Source organism: Dermacentor silvarum, chromosome 1 (assembly GCF_013339745.2).
Source record: "Dermacentor silvarum isolate Dsil-2018 chromosome 1, BIME_Dsil_1.4, whole genome shotgun sequence".
NCBI classification, from domain to species: domain Eukaryota; kingdom Metazoa; phylum Arthropoda; class Arachnida; order Ixodida; family Ixodidae; genus Dermacentor; species Dermacentor silvarum.
The window spans coordinates 387722454-387740007 of NC_051154.1; the positions used below are offsets into that span (position 1 = coordinate 387722454).

The following is a 17554-nucleotide window of genomic DNA, read 5'->3' on the forward strand; positions in this document are numbered from 1 at the left end:
CTATCAATCTACATACGGCAGAACAATATGGACATAATACCTATCTGCCTCGCTGGAAGCTAGAGAGTGCAGATTGGCAACGATATCGGGAACTTAGCTACGTATCTCGAGATTCTATTAATAGCCTAAGTATAGATGGTGCGGTCTCATATATCACTGCTGTCATAATTGGTGCGGCGAGAAACTGTATACAGAAGACACACGGTTCCGCAACCAAGAAACGAATCCCTTGGTGGAATGACGCATGTAGAAAGGCACGGAAAAATCAAAATAAGGCTTGGGGCCTTTTGCGTCATTCACCAACGACAGAAAACCTTATAAATTTTAGACAGATGAAATCAAGAGGGCGACGCACACGACGTCAAGCACGCAGAGAAAGTTGGGAAAGGTTCCTGTCAGGAATCAATTCTTACACGGATGAGGCTAAGGTGTGGAAGAGATTGAGAAAATTTTATGGTCGACAATCGCACCTACTCCCTTTGGTGAACGACCAAGGGGAAAGCTTGGCAGACCAGGCTATTGTGCTTGGTAACCACTTTGAAAACTTATCTAGTTCGGCACACTACTCCGAGTCCTTCCTCAAACGCAAAGCTATAGCCGAAAAAAAGCTATTCAATCGTAAAGGTGGAGATGATGAATCATACAACCGTCCTTTTACTCTTGCCAAATTTAAGGCTGCACTGAGCAGCTGTAGCAACTCCTCACCTGGAGGTGACAGAGTTGTATATGGCATGATAAGATACCTGAATGCTGAAAGTCAAATGGCATTACTTTTCCTTTTTAATAGAATCTGGGCTGCGGGATACATACCTTCCACATGGAAGGAAGCTATAGTAATTCCTATTTTAAAGACAGGCAAAGACCCATCTTCCGTAGCCAGCTATAGGCCAATAGCGCTCACAAGTTGTATCTGTAAGCGTTTCGAGAAAATGATTAACCGACGATTGCTGTATTATCTGGAAAATAATGCGCTAGATACATATCAGTGTGGTTTTAGAGAAAACAGATCAACCGTTGACCACCTTGTTCGAATAGAAGCAATTATAAGAGATGCTTTTGTCCACAAGCAATATTTTTTGTCGGTCTTTTTTGATATGGAGAAAGCCTATGATACAACATGGCGCTATGGAATACTACAAGACCTATCGTCTATGGGGGTACGAGGCAAGATGTTGAATCTCGTAGAAAGTTATCTCTCAAACCGGACTTTCCGTGTTAGACTTGGGAACACATTGTCAAGAGTTTTCATTCAGGAAACTGGTGTAGCTCAGGGAGGTGTCCTGAGTTGCACATTGTTCATCGTTAAAATCAATTCGCTTCGTTCTATCATACCACCAACAATTTCTTACTCCGTTTACGTCGATGACGTCCAGATAGGTTTTAAGTCTTGCAATCTGGCCATCTGTGAAAGACAAGTCCAGCTTGCTGTTAGCAAAATGTCGAAATGGGCAGATGAGAATGGCTTCAGGTTTAACGCTCAAAAAAGCACTTGTGTGATTTTCTCTCGAAAGAGGGGTTTAGCTGCAGATCCTGCCATTGAGCTGCATGGAGTACATCTGCCTGTACATAGCGAGCAAATATTTCTTGGAGTATACTTTGACTCAGTTAACTTTTACCCCCCACATTAAATACCTAAAGGCAAAGTGCCTAAAAACAGCGAATATATTAAAGATACTATCACACACTTCTTGGGGCAGTGACAGCAGATGCCTGATGAATCTTTATAAGAGTATCATACGTTCTCGCCTGGATTATGGATCAGTCGTATATCAATCTGCAAGGCCAAGCGCACTAAAGATGCTTTATCCTGTCCATCACTTAGGGCTCCGCTTAGTTACTGGGGATTTTAGAAGAATCCCCATTCCCAGCCTCTATGTTGAGTCAAACGAGTGGTCACTCAACCTTCAAAGGTCCTACTCTAGCCTTCTGTACTTTCTGAAAATAAATTCAAACTGCCAACATCCTTGCTACTCCATCGTAAATGACACTACGTGTGCCACAGTTTACCATAACCGACCTACAGCAACAGAATCCTTCTCACTGCGGGTGAGGAAACTCGCCGAAGAAAGCGGTGTTCCACTGCTTGAGCATCATGTAATGCCTGCAGCAACGCCGTTACCTCCGTGGCAATGGCAACTTATAGATTGTGATATATCGTTTGTCGAGGTCTCGAAGCAGGCTCCAGAAGCACATATACGAATGCACTTTCGTGAACTTCAATCAAAATACTCTTGCCCGGAATTCCTTACTGATGCATCAAAGTCACATGCTGGCGTGTCCTATGCGGCAATCCGTCCTTCCTTTTCTGATTCCGGTGAAATGCATCCAGAAACAAGCATATTTATGGCTGAGGCTCATGCCCTGTTATGTGCAGTGAAGCATATAATGAAAACAAAGCTTCAACAATCTGTTATATTCACTGACTCCTTAAGCACAGTAAAGGCATTAATGTCCCCTCGTAAACAAAAAAACCCTGTGCTCAGTGAGCTCTATTCAGTGCTGTGCACAACATATGCATCTAACCAACGTATCACAATATGCTGGGTACCAGGCCACAGAGGTATTGAGGGCAACATTCTTGCAGATAAAACTGTAGTTTCCCTTGTAAGAAAGGGGAACACCTCCTCTACAGCTGTTCCCGCAGTAGATTTGAAGCATTTCTTGCGCAAGAGCCTTAGGAGCTATTGGCAGCACTCATTGGACGCGGAAACAAGAAATAAACTTCATGCCATCAAACCACAGTTAGGCTATTGGCCACCAAGTACGAAATCACGACCAACCGAAGTCATTTTTTGCCGCCTTAGAATTGGCCACACGTATGGCACACATGCTCACTTGTTGACTGGAAATGAACCTCCTTCCTGTAGCAAATGTGGCGAGATGCTGACTGTGATCCATGTTTTAATAGAGTGCAAGGAATTAGAGCCTCAAAGAAAGAAATACTTCCCCTTAGCATACAAACAACACGTTCCTCTACACCCAGCAATGTTTCTGGGCACAGATCCGTTCTTTGGTCACAGGTTAGTTTTAAAGTTTCTTGAAGATGCTGGTACATTACGAGTCATCAGCCCCTTACATTCGTAGCACATCCTCTCTTTAGAGGCTGCTGCTGCGACAGCCTTATAGTAGAGCACGTGCCTCTCAGCCCTTGTGTTCAAGGGCCCTGTGAGGCGCCGGTGCTACTTTCACGTACACAATTTATGACATCACTTCATAACAAACCATCCATGGTCACTGCTCACATGTCTGGTCATTGTCATCATTTTAATAGTTATATGTTTTACGCAAGTTACAGCGACTGATTTTAGGCCTATTTACAGCCATTTAACATTCACCATCCACAGTACATTTCTTTATTTCATAAATAATTGATTTGAAACCCATCACCAATGTGTATGGCGCTCTTTGGCCATATCTGGCCCTTGCGCCAAAAAACCCCATACATCATCATCATCATTAAACTGTACCTATCATATACTAATAGGGAAAATTGGTTTGTTAGTGTGTTGAGAAGGGCTATAAATGCTAGCACAGCTACGTGAAGTACTAATACGGTCCATTGAAGATTTAGATGATGAAAAGAAGGTGACATTTCTTGCACCTCAGAATCGGCTCGCTAGCACACAAGCTTGCAATGGAACTTGACCGAATATACACTCGCCTTCAAAGTTTCTACCTGCATTTACCGTGCAGTCTTCCGCGAGAGTTATCACGAGTTAAAGAAGTGTTTCTGTGCCGCCTGTGGTTTGGCATGGCCTTCACAACAAACGTCTATTCATTTTGCATCGCGATGGTCGACAACACTACCTGCGACAACTGCAGCAGAGAAGAGACAATTGCACACCTTCTTTGTAATTTTTTTCATTTCACCCTCCCTAGAAAAGAACTCTCAAGTGCATTAGAAAGGGTTCACTATCACCCTCTGTCAGAAGCGAGTATTCTCGAGACACTGGGCGAGACTCCTCAGCACGCCAGGCATTGAACTCATTGTTGTGCTTGAGGACAAGTGGACTGAGTGGCACACTTTGAGAAGTGCTGTGTGCTACATTGCACTCATGTACAGTTTCTACCAAGAAGCGACCGGGCTCCCTGCATTAGAGAAAGGGGGGGGAGGCATGTGCCGGCTTTGTCTCCCACGACGCTCACGAGAACGGTTGAAAACATTTCAATAATTACCACATGTTGTACTCGGATAAGATGGCCAGGCTAATAAATGGCCACACACGTGTTGTGCAAATGTAGAGCAATTCAGAATGAAATATACAGCTAAACCTTGATATAATGAAGTCGGTAAGATGTCAGTTTGCTTCGTTATGTCTAAATTTCATTATATAGAAATTCAATCTTTTATGCAAATAAGTACAGTCGCCAGTGGATTTTTCTTGTGTGGAAAGGGGCCACTAAATTTTCTGACTTATTGGGCAATTGGAAAAAGAAAATTTGAATAATAAAAAAAGCAATTTTGTTGAATTAGAGAGTCTGTGACAAAATATTCGGTTTCATACTGTGTCGACAATATCTTCACACCGGCGGTAAAAAGCAAACCCAGCCACGCCCCTGCAGCTGATGAGTGTCACCCGTAGTACGATGACGCTATCGCGAAAAGCGAATGCTTTGTCTGCCTCTCGCTACAATGCCTCTTTGAAACTCTATTTTTCACAACCTCTAGCACTATTTGCGTGGGAAGACAGCGTACAATGCCACGCCATCTGTGCTCATCTATTCTTTGCACACACAGCAGATTACTTCTAAAACAGGGTGCGCAGGCTGCGCTAGAAAAGGACACTCTTCAGCCTGTCCTCCTACCCCCCTCGCTCACACGTGGTTGATCACGTTACCACTTCCCTCCCCCCTTTCTCCTTGCTTGCGCGAGAAGATGGCGCTCATGAAGCCACCGTTTTTTTTTTTCGGCTTATCCTCGCACGCTTTCACTCGCACCTAAAGCGTACAGCACACAGGGTGCAATAGGACCTTACCGCGCGTGGACTTCATATGAAACGTGACTCTGCTCCGCTTCAACGGTCACACGATTTGAGAGGTGTGTTTGCAAGCAGCCTCATTAATGCAACCATTTGGCCATCTGCGTTCACAGAAGCTTTCAATTATTATCTCGGTATTCATTCGCGACGAGGGCGAAATTTAATTATATTTAAATTGTGTATACACACACTTCGTTGTGTTGACGTTCAAAATACGTGGTGTTCTATGGACAAGAAGTTATAAAAAGTTATATCGAGAATTTCATAACATTGAAGTTCGTTATATAGAGGTTTAACTGTACATGGGCCTACAAAGCCTTGCCCTTGGGTTCACACAGGTGGCCCGCAATATCCGTCATGCACATGGCAGCCCTGTGGTTGAACTGGCCCTTGAAGAATTCCGTTACTCAGCCCAAATCTTCACTGCTCGGCTGGCTGCTGCAGCTGTGCCTTCCTTCGCCTCGGAGCTGGCACTGCTCAAGGTGAGCCCACTTCTCTCTCCAGTGAACTTACTGTGTATGTAACATTGTGAATTCGGTATGACAGGGAAATTATATTGTTTATTATTAAAAGCATACCTTCATATTTCGTGAATGCTCAATGAGAAAAGCAGAATGGTTTCACATGATGAGTGCAAGCCATTTTCTCAACTGCAATATGATGGAAACCAAAATGTCACTAGCAAAGGCTGTAGTTCCCAGACAAAAAGAATCCGTAATCTAACTTGATTTGTCTTCAGATTAAAAGACCGCGTGTAGCTATTCACTTTTTACAGCGAACCTGCATGGCTAGGCGAAACCAAAATCCATTCGTCCAATGTGCACAGAAACTGTCATCATCAGCAATGGCTCGAGCGTCGTCGTCGTCTTCCACAGCTGGCTCATTGCCGCCCCTCGGCTCCAGCGTGTGAATACGCTCGTGCCACTGCTCACGCGTTTGTCTCCGGCGTGGAATTTCGCTTTGCTTCTGTCGTCGTAATGGGGAAACCACGTTTATGGGGTATTGCTTAAGGTGGTATGAGTCATTCATTGTCTTACGTGATGGACAGATTTAATTTTGAAGCAATTTAATTTTGAAGAATCGCAAGCAGCAGTGCGACAACGGCAGACTGAGGGTTTACCGTCAATGACGTTGTTCACTCCGGCACAGCCGAACGTGTGTATAACCTCATTAAGAAACACAAAGACGTAACCATTAATTGAGAAAGTCTTTAATGAACCGTCGAGATTAAGCCAGTGATAAACACTGGGGCGGTACGTTTCAACTTCGCTGTTTAACCATCTATATGGAGTACTCGGGCGATGATTTGTGTGATCCCTTCGTGGGAGAAAGTGGCAGTATGTTGTGGTAAAAATTTTTGAATAGGTGCAAAAAAAGCAAGAGGATTGTGAATGTGAGTGCAATGAAAGTACAAATTTTGGACAGACATTGGATCCTGAAGAGATGCACTAATGAAGCTACTGACAACTACCTGTACAGCAGTACTATCATAGAAGTATAGGCCAGCTGTAACTCTCACAATTGTTACATTGAGTTGTAATTCCAAGCCATTTTCGTACATGTTTGAATGCATTTGTGCTGTCGTCTCACGCAGACACACCGACTAATAACTACTTCTAACGCATTGCATGCAATATACAAATGAGAACACACCGTAAACGTTTTGTATGACCCTTTTATCGTGTCGACTGATTTGTTTTTTGTTGCAGGGAATGGTGCCCGTGTGGCGAGAACTTGGATGCTTTCTGCTGCGGTGTTCACCGCACACGCTGCCTGCCCTTGCCCTCGTTCTGCTGGAATGGCTGTCTCCAAAACGCGGCCACCCTGCACTCACGCGTGTTCTGGCTCGAGCGGACACCTTGCGAAACCGTCTCGATGCTCTCCTTGGAGCCAGCAATGCCTTATTTGTCTACCCGTCCCACCCAGAGCCGGCACCTTTCCACTACCAGCCATTGCTCAAGCCTTTCAACTATGCCTTCACGGCCATCTTCAACGTCCTCGGCTACCCGACTTGCCAGTGCCCCGTGGGAATCTCGCCACTGGGAGTGCAGGTCGTGGCTGCCTTCTACAAGGATCACCTCTGCTTGGACGGGGCACGGGAAGTTGAGAAGGCGTTCTGTGGCTTGCTTCAGCCTCCGACAGAGTAGGAGCAGGGGGCCTTCAGAAACAGGCAGCATCACTTTGCCTTCCTGTTGTAGAGAGGTGGACATTGCCGCCCACTGTTGCTCACACATTCACCTTATTTCTGCGCCAAAGGTGTGGATCAGAGACTGAAACGCTGGTGAAAAATGTTATGGAGGTAGATATGTTTTTCTCTCTTTGTGTTGCACATTATCTTGGTTGGAGTGCGTTGTTGATTTGCAGACTCGGACCCCATGTGATGGCAACCCTGGCACGGTGCAAATTGTTGGCCGGACATTTCGTGTTAGTGCCGACAGTTTTGTGAAACGTGTGTTGTGCAGAGGGCATCTGGAGCAGTCGTTTCACTGTGCATATGCCGATGAAGCGAGGCACACTTGTGCGTGGCATCAACAGGTTTCTTGGACTTGGGCACTTCTTCTGCAGGAGGACTTTTCTATCAACGTGGCATGATTCACGCAATGCGGTTCATCTATGCCTCCGTGCTGTCATGCACCATTTCAGTGTGTTCTGTAACGTCCTGACCTTGCAGAAATGTTTGCACACCGAGTCTGCTGTGTTAGTGATGCTCGTCATTGTCTAGTGGTCATGTCGGCTGTCTTTGTCTAACATTGTGGCATGTGTGGTGTGAGTCATAGGGAACAGCTAACACGTGTCTTGTGATACTTCCTGTCTCAAAGAGCTAGCCGTCTGCTAAGCTTAGTACAGTCGCATGTACTAGTGGACAGCTGTTATATCATGCACTCTGATACGTCTTTGTAGTCGCGAAGTGTGAGCTCACATTCTTCCAGTACTCAATCAGCTTCACAGAACCGGTGATATGTTTGTCTGCATACTGTGATCTGTTCATCATGAAGATGGGCACTTGTCGTTTGGTGGCAGGTTTTTTTGAGAGTTGTACGCACTCACAAGTAGCAGCTGCAGCTTTATAGTTTTCATCTATCATCCGTGCTGTCATGCACCATTTCAGTGTGTTCTGTAACGTCCTGACCTTGCAGAAATGTTTGCACACCGAGTCTGCTGTGTTAGTGATGCTCGTTATTGTCTAGTGGTCATGTCTGCTGTCTTTGTCTAACATTGTGGCATGTGTGGTGTGAGTCATAGGGAACAGCTAACACGTGTCTTGTGATACTTCCTGTCTCAAAGAGCTAGCCGTCTGCTAAGCTTAGTACAGTCGCATGTACTAGTGGACAGCTGTTATATCATGCACTCTGATACGTCTTTGTAGTCGCGAAGTGTGAGCTCACATTCTTCCAGTACTCAATCAGCTTCACAGAACCGGTGATATGTTTGTCTGCATACTGTGATCTGTTCATCATGAAGATGGGCACTTGTCGTTTGGTGGCAGGTTTTTTTGAGAGTTGTACGCACTCACAAGTAGCAGCTGCAGCTTTATAGTTTCGGTAATTGACTCCTTTCATGAAAAATTTCAAAGCAATGCAACCAAGCCCGACTTTCAGATTGTTGCCCAAGACCTTTTACTTTTTTGTTGTTCATTGAATTCCTCCCCACATATGATGCAATGGCTTCAGCATTACCTCATCATTTAGAATAGTGCACAGGCGTTGCACTAGTTTTGTGTTTAAATCGTTTTTCAGCAGGAAGGGAATGTAGCCACCCAGAAAGGAGGAATACAGGCGTTAGCTTGTTGTGGGGTTAGGCTTTGTTTTTAGCTCTTGAGTTAGACTCAGTGTGTGAAACTGCAGCAGCAATTCGCTGCTAACTGCTGGATGTTGCTTATACACACAGCTCAGCATAGCTGTGACAAGGTGGCGTGCAGCCACACAGTTTATGTGCCTGCCAGACATGGGTTCCTTTCAGAAGCATTTGGCAAACCATTAACTTTTCGCTGACAGCCTGGCAGCCACCTCTGAAAATTCTGATAATCTGAGCACCAGCCCAGTCTTGTGTGTCTGCTGCTATCGAGAGCACTGGTGCTCTGAGTAGGTGACGTCTGCTTTGAGTTAGCCCTCTCCCCTGCACAGAACCAGGTACAAATCTAGACTTTTCCTGGCGTTGGGGTCAGACGCTCCTAGACAATGATGATGAATGGTATTGAGATGACAACCTCGGCAATTTCGTGAAAGTGTAGCATGTCAACTTGGGATGATGAATGATGTGATGACCGCTCTGTAAACGTCGGGGATAGCCAGCTGTAGAGTGTGTGTCCAAAATTCCAAAATGAGTGCTTGGTAGTTGATCCAATGCCTCCACCAATTTGTTAGGGAAGCCTGCTGTGTCCCGGCTTCAGCATCACTTTTCGTTGAGCAATAGTATTGCAGGTGTTTGTGGGTGTTTATCATCTTTGTCACAGCATTGACAATTTTGTGATAGTGTAGTGCGTTTACTCGCATTATACCCATGTCTAATAGGGTGTGCCTGTTGTTTGAATGTCAGATTTCTATTCTTTGTTTTCTTCTAAACAATTGAAAAAGAAGATGTGTAAATTATTTATTTGTCCCAAACCGATACCCATGGTTACCCGTGTGCCATCTGATTAGTGATGTCTGTTAATCGCCACAACCAAAGTACTTGGCATCGCCCTCTGCGGGGGTCTGCTGTACAATTCAAAGTTGTACAGTAGACTCACTGCTGATGAGGGGGGGAGTAAGGAGTGTCGAGGACATTCGGACATGTACCCTCGGTCCATGCCTTCATTTAATACCTTGCATTGCAATTGAAAACATGAAACATGCCAAGAGCCTTTGTGTCGAAAAGCACCGCCAGCTTGTGGAAAGAATCCAGTGGGAGCAGCTCTGAATAGAAAGGAATGAGGACTAGCTCACTGGCTCAAGGCAAAGTCATTCATTCTATTGTCTACCCTAACAGCTGCTGCAAATCATGTATGTCCATGATAGTTGTACTGTAGAGTAGCCAAACTTCCTCCATAGAATTACAAAGTAGAACTGAAGAAATAGCCTTTTTGCTAGCTTTTTAGCATCCTTAGATTCACAAATATGCGGCCCTCTTTGTATGTTGTGGGGATGACTAGCTGCACTAAGACACCGGCATCTGCATGCCTGTAGTCCCAAGCTGCTTTTTTTTATGTTCGCCTATCTTGGGGTGCACTGGACCATTAAGTTGTGCTCTTGCCAGCTACAAAGCACCTTGAGAACACAGAACTGTCGATCTGTTCACATTGAAAAAGAAGATTCTTTAGCTCTGAGGAAGATTAGACAGAATGGGTTTCTTTTCTGTTTTCTCATTAACACAGTAAAAGAATTTGAACCGTCGTTACTTCGAACAATACAGGAAAAAAAAAAAAACGAAAAAAAGACGAGCAGCACCTTTGGCTCTGAAATGATTTACTTCTACTGATGTGGGCTCTCGTCATCTCGTCATCTTCTCAAAACCAATTTCTTCTCAATACTGCAGGCAACATAGTGTTCATCCACTATTGTATTGCTTGCAGGGGCCTAACAAATAAATACACGAACACCACAACTGCCAGTCTGTGTGGTACACAAAACACCGCATAAGCTGTTGAGCTCTAAACTGTGCAAGAGCACAGTGGCCCCAAAATTCACATTATTGTGAGGGTGATAGTGTTGTGGGCAGTTTTTTATTCACCATACGACAAGAATGGAGCCGAGGTTTGCGAGTTGGTCTCATGATGATAATGTAATGGAAAGGATGAACAAACAGGCGGGGCAAATGCAACAATCTCAATTTGAAGCTTTTAACTGCCGTCGCGCCAAAATAGTACAGTCTAACGTGGTTATAACCAACGGGTTTATGCACTAAAGAGTGTTTGATAATCGGGTAATTAGATATACCTAAACTCTCATACAACAAATTAAACTTCTGTGTTCCATTCGTTATACAGTCGAACCTCGATATAACGAAGTTGCACTTTCATCAGAAAACTTAGTTATATCGCGAATTTCGTTAATTCGAGGTTCATTATATCGAGGCTTGACTGTATGTGGATTTGTTACCTTCATAGGAGAAAAGAAGCGAGGAAGGAATCAATTTAGTAAAGAGAAAACTACAGGTGTAGGCATAGTAGGCAGTAATTTTTGCCTGTGCCTTGAACTGCTTTTCAGTGTCACTAAGAATGGCATTTTTGATGCGCGAGATTGTGTAGACTTCCTGCGCTTCGATTCCTTGAATGTCTACACAGTATTGCCACTGCACACCCATTGCAGAAAGTGCATTCCGAAGAGTCAAGCGAGACGACGTCTTGCCTGGCATCGGATAGCCAGAGTTCGATACGTATATCCAATGTCCTGTCCATTATGAGGGAGTTATTCTACACGAGTGTAGACCACTAAGTTTCGCGTGCTTGAAGAGAATAATTCGCTTTACCTGTGTTTGTTACATTGGGATTTGACTGCAATGCCAAAGAATATAACAAGCAAATCACTGCAGCTTCGGTTTTCCTTTTTCCGTCCTCGTACAACTGGTAATCTCTGTCTTCCGTGCACTTTGCCTTGGGTTAGATTTCCTGAGTAAGCTCGGGAAACTCGGCATCCACAAAAATGTGTGAACTTTTTAGAAGGCAGGAAATGAAATGCGCAATTGATAAATGCATTCCAAGCTTGTGTTTGTGACCATTACAATGAACATTCAATTGCAATCTGCTGTCGTCTCAGGTTGTGGGAAAGCATTTTTTTTGCTTCTTCGTTTCTTCTCTTCCTGTGAGTGAATCCTTGCACAGATGCCATCAAGAGAATAAGTCTCCCATAAAAGCATAAGCGAGTTTAGCTGAACCTAATTTTAGTAAACCAATGGCATGAAGCAGCAAGAATTGTCATACTATATTCTGACAACACAGCAGGACCTGGCATTTTTTTATCGTCAAGGCTTCAAACTTCATATGACGGGACCACAAGCATGACTTAATTTATCAAATGTTTCCAGAACCATTTTTGTGCCCTTTCAGGGCGAAATACCTATATTCTCATACTCCTCCCCATTCATATCACTAAGACACACTTCCAGCTTCCAAAAAGGTCTCTATCACTACTGAGCACATTAGCTTTGAGACTGTTTTACGCTTCACTTTAAACCAGCGCTAACTGAAAGCCAACATTCAAACCAGATGATTTTATGCTAGCCAAGCTGGACATAGGAAGTACTGCTGGCCAATCGCTAAAGCTCATTCTTGGCTGCAAGTCTTCAGCCCTTGCAGCCTTCAGAGGCTTTGCATCAAAGCATGAAGCTGAAAAACTTACGTGGAACACTCGCATTGAGTGTGACCTAAGTTGAGTGTTGCCAACGTTCAAACATTCAAGGATATGTGGAATAATACGTAGCAGCCTATTTGGCGGCCAAGTTGTTGACACGCTTCCATCTTGGTACCCTGGTACGTGCAGATTCCTGAGAAAAGCTAGCTGGTGGTGTCATATTTCAAATTTGTTCCTTTGATTATTTATTCTTATTGCCACAATGCAGAAATTGCAATGACGCCACAGGTGTTGCTGAAGTCGCAATTGTCAGTAACGATGATGCACGTCGTACTTTGATGAGCTCTTCATTTGCAAGCCCTCACCACACCTTGGGAAGATTAGTTTTCATTTTGCTTTGCTGAATTCTTTGCACTCATTTTTATTACAAATACAGCATTACAGTGAACAAGGGGAAGCTAATTAGGGCCACTCGAAACGATGCATGTAGCATGCAGACGATGGCCCTTTGTTTTTACTTGCTATCAATGTGGAGAGGTTTATCGCTCCCTAAAGACAACTCTGCCACATGGCTTCTCGTGACTTGATATCGTATGATGTCGACAGCTGCTCGCGAGCATCAGTAGAATTTAACAACTGTAATGTTTATTACTATTGAGCCCAGCTTCGTTTACATATTTTACGAGCGCCCGCACCGTCAAAGTGCACTTCCAGCATTACTATGACTCTTTAGGGTCTTTGCTTTTAACAAAGTACCGCTTACAACAAACCAATTTCCTGTCTCAGTGACTGCATTATATTGAGAGTTTGCTGTAGTTTCAGACTGAAAATTTTAGGCACAAATGTGAAAGCATTGTTTGCAGGCATAAGTTTTGGAATGCTTTTGTCATACATTGTTTCTGACCATCCTGGGTATGTACATGTCAATGCTTTTTCTTTTGTAGCTTGTGATGTTCTTGCAACAGTGTGTGTGTGTGTTTTAGCAAATAGGGAGTAGCCAACTTGTATGTTGAGAGTGTAGTATCGTTGAGAGTGGCAAATCTTTGTAACTATAGATAACACTGTTTTTTTGGTAGTCTGTGAGCATGCAAATAGGACCAAACGGTGTCCTGGTGTGTCACTAGCAAAGAGGGTAATGCTAGTGAAGGTCTTTTGCCCGCATTCGTGCAGTTTTGTTTTTCTTCAAGTGCCGTTGTTCCAGGCACACTTGCTCTGCGGTTCATATGGTTCGTATGTGTGTGTTGATCCGTCACGCTTAGGTAGTGCATGATTTGTTGGACTTGCAAACAAGAACTGTGTCGTAGTCAGCCATGATAATTGCAATGTTTACAAGGATTCGTTGAAAAGCATTTCAGAATACATTCCTGCTGATTATCTTGCAAAAAAATACACTTGCAAGGCAGTAAACTCTGTTACAAAAGTGAGAATTTGCTTTGTTCTGCCTGCTGCAATTTTGTAACAATTAGTATTGCACATTTGGAAGGATTTCTCTAGTCTTTTTTTTTCTGTGATCTGCAACATCTGTGTTTGCAATATGAACTGACTTTCTGCCCATGGAATCCCATGTATCACACTACTTGCTCGCATTAAACTTGTGCACTATGTTGTTCTTTATTTTAGTCTGTTTGGTTGCTCTCAGCAAGTCATCAGTGCATGTTTAATATGGGGCCAGGAAAACAAGTATGCAGCTTATCGCTGTTGGTTCACACTGCATAATGGTCAGACATCTGGGGGGTATTCTGTAAGAGTCCACCTACTGTCCAATTCGGTCACCACTGATTGGCTGGAACTGTACCAGCAAGGAGGAGACTGGCTTGGGCGCCTGCCTCCTTCTCGTTCTTACCCCAGCCAAGCCAATCAGCACTTCAGCAGCTGCCAAAATGGACAGTCCACTAGGTCAACTTCCAGAATATCCTCCCGTCCCAATCGTGTTATGCTAGCAGATATAGAGTACTGCGGTTCATTTGAAGCTAATATCTACATTGGCTTTTCGATTGCACCCCTTTTCTCCATCCATACTAGCTAAATTATGAATGCAAACTATCACTTGGTGACCAACTTTGCATTTAAAAAAATAAAAATATGTAAAACCCCATAATTAAATTAATCGGTCAATAAAAGATCTTAAAAGAAACTTCAACAAGTGACTGATATATGGGGCTTCAAAAAACATTGATGGCAGGAGAAGCCTCAAAATACTTAAGTCCGCTACAGAGTTTTACATTAGTAATATGATTTAGTCTTCAAGTCTGGGTGCGCCGTTAACACCATATAAATGAACGGTTAACAGCTCACTGGATACACACTTGAAGCAAAACAGGATAACTTTCGCCAACTAATAAGCAATACAATACTGCGACAAACTGACAAGTTGGGCACATTGATAAAGTTGTATGGTGATGGATAAATAGAGCAAAGAAGGATGTGGAATCGAAAAAAAAAGAAAACAAGCACTGGTGATGCAAACCAAGGTTTCTTTAGAAGCACGTAGATATAATACACATGACATGGTCGTATCCTAGCAATGTCGTGCATAAGTGGGGAAAAAAAGAAAAAATGTGGAAAGAAAATATGGAAGTCAAGAAAGCCACGAGAAAGCTAACACATAAACTAGAGCATTGCTTATTGCAGGCTCACAATTTGGGGTGAACTAACAATGAGACATATCAACACTACCGTAATAACAAAACAAACAGACCACACCCAAAACTGTTTACGATCCCTGCCTCTGACTACAAGCAACTTTAATTATCTCCGTAGATCCTTCTGGTGCCCATGGTGAAAAAGAACTGACGTGTTTTGTAACGCACACTTGCAGACGCACTGTCGACAATGTATAGTACCAGATGACACTGGGGAGAACTTTCTAAAGAACTACAGTTCTTTCTTATACTATATAGTTCTATAGAGTATAGTTCTTTCTGAAGACTATTGTTCTATGTCATTGCTGGTTCTGATTGTGACCAGGCCAGTGGCAACGTCATCAAGAATACTGTTGACACGCATGTGCAAGCCTGGTCTGCCTGTGTATAAATACACCTGCCTCTCGCAATAAAGCGCTCTTTCGTTTCCTGCTGCTCGGCAGTTTACACTGATAATGCCCTATAGGACCTAATCAAAACTTGCAATGACATTAAGATAGCGCTAAAAACATTTTTAATATATATTTAGGGTCAATTTCAACAGGGAGGCCACTCATATCTTATCATTATCATAACACTGTTCTGCATTTTTTCGCCGGAGATGATTTCTCTCCTCCATGCATATTAATAAAGGGAAGCTTATTCCCGCTTGTATCAAAGCTTTAAGGGCCCCGTTACGCAGTGAGCACGGCGGCGACGGCATTGAGCGCGCCGTGAGGTAAAACTCGCTAGCAATCCCAGCACGCCGCGCGCCCCATGCTTTCTACCAATCATAGCGCGGCATCCGCGGTGCCAGCCAGCCGGCGGGAAAAAGAAAAATCGTCTTCGTGCACAGCGTGCGCTTCCAGCGTTTCCCGGTTAACATTACCGCTACATAAGCTGCAGTTTCCGGGAAGCGTGAGAAGCACTACGGGATCTTTGAAAGCTTAAGCGTCTCAATTTTTTTCCTGGCCTCTTCTCACTCTGGTGTCCATTTCTAACCGTGAACTTGCTGCGCGCGCAGTACCGGACATTTTGCGTTACTTCATTTTCCCCAAGCGCGTACTACGTCCTCCCTTTCCTGAAATTTTTGTGTTACATATGCTGTACATGTTAGGATGCGGACTGCCCACACTCTAACGAAGGTTTACGCCCTTTGGGTCGTATCTTGTCCCCAAACAATAATCATCATCTCCCATGCTTGCGTTTCCTTTGTTGAAAACTCAGCGCTCGCTATACTTTCCTGCCGAGAATGCTGTGTCGCTTGGGGACAAGATACGACCCAAAGGGTGTAAACATTTTTAAGAGTGCAGCCCCCGGTCACGGTTAAGTGCACGCCCCCTCCATTTCTGGGGAAAAAAAACGAAAAAACAAATACATTCTGGTCACGCCACTGCCTTAGGGCGAGAACAGCGTCTTCCGCTGCCGGTTAAGCGTTGTGCGCACACGCACTAGCGGACAGTAATAAACGTCATGCTATAACTGTTAATTATATATATATATATATATATATATATATATATATATATATACATACAAATTCTAGCTATTATTTAAATGTCTTTGTCATATGATACAGCGCCTGTCTAATAAATTATATAGAATAGCACCCACTGAGACGCGCCCACGGACACACGCGTTCTTGCCTGTGATCACGTAATGACCACGTGGCTTTATTGATAGGAAATGATGTACAGACAAAGGAAGATAACGCGAGAGTATCGAAAATTACTACTTGAGCGCAAAGAAAAACGCCGTTTTCGGTGGGTGGTCTATCCTTGCCCTTGCAGCGCGCGCTGTGCGTTTCTGACACAAAAGACCATTTCGTACGCGCCGCTCTGTTATACTGGTACCTAATTTCTTCGTCTACGCCTTATCATCATCATCTTGCGCCTTTGTCCGAGACCTTTGGCCATGCTTTGGCTACGACGCTGACACGGCTTGCGTACTATTGGAACGCCAGGAGCTAGATGTCAGTTAAAAACACGAAACGTGTACGTAAACTCGAGAGGCCACGCCCGCTACGTCCAGAAGAGCCTCCCGGGTTCGATCCTGACAGGTCTCTGACAACTCTGCTCAGTCCTGCCGAGGACATGACCTCGCCGATCGACGACGTAACGTTTGCCTCAGCCGACGAATTCCTGCTCAGTCAGATAGAGTCACTTTGTGCTTCCATCGACCATCGGAACCACAGCAATGCCGATCTAGAACAAGTCTGTCGCCTTCTGAAAGTCAAGGGTCCTGCCATGGAACAAATATTCAAAGACCAGTTGGACACACACTTCGTCACCTTGCGCAACGTTTCCCGTGATGACAAACTGGACGCTTTCAGCCGCTTGATGCTCCTCGAACTGATTGAACTGCGTGCCATGGACTGGCAGAGCGATGAGGACGCAAAGGAGTATTATTTTCGCAAGTATGAAGAGCTCGGGTTTGATTCCATCATGTACGACGACGCTTATGCAGTTAAACTGGCCCGCGAGTTCCAGCAGAAGCAGCAACAGGAGCAGCGTTCACAAATGGGAACTGTCAAGGCGGAAACCAAGCCTGCGGCAGCACCGATCTTGCCATGGGCCTTTCAAGAGATCAAGAATCCCGAAAATTCTGCCAACCCACAAAGTGTCTCATATCAAGGCCCCCTAAAAGATGAGGCCACTTTTCAAAACCTTAGCATCTGGAAAGAGAG

The 17554-nt window shown here is 44.2% G+C and overlaps 1 protein-coding gene and 1 long non-coding RNA gene across 2 annotated transcripts in view; one reads left to right on the forward strand and one right to left on the reverse strand.

The window, feature by feature from the left end:
• Nucleotides 1-17554, reverse strand: part of LOC125942463 (uncharacterized) — a 129402-nt gene that overhangs the window by 58187 nt on the left and 53661 nt on the right. Inside the window, exon 2 of the long non-coding RNA XR_007465128.1 lies at nt 9187-10463. This is a non-coding gene — a long non-coding RNA (uncharacterized LOC125942463). The remainder of the gene's footprint in view (nt 1-9186; nt 10464-17554) is intronic.
• The window catches only part of LOC119446210 (fatty-acid amide hydrolase 2-A-like), a 103488-nt gene that overhangs the window by 35476 nt on the left and 50458 nt on the right, over nt 1-17554 (forward strand).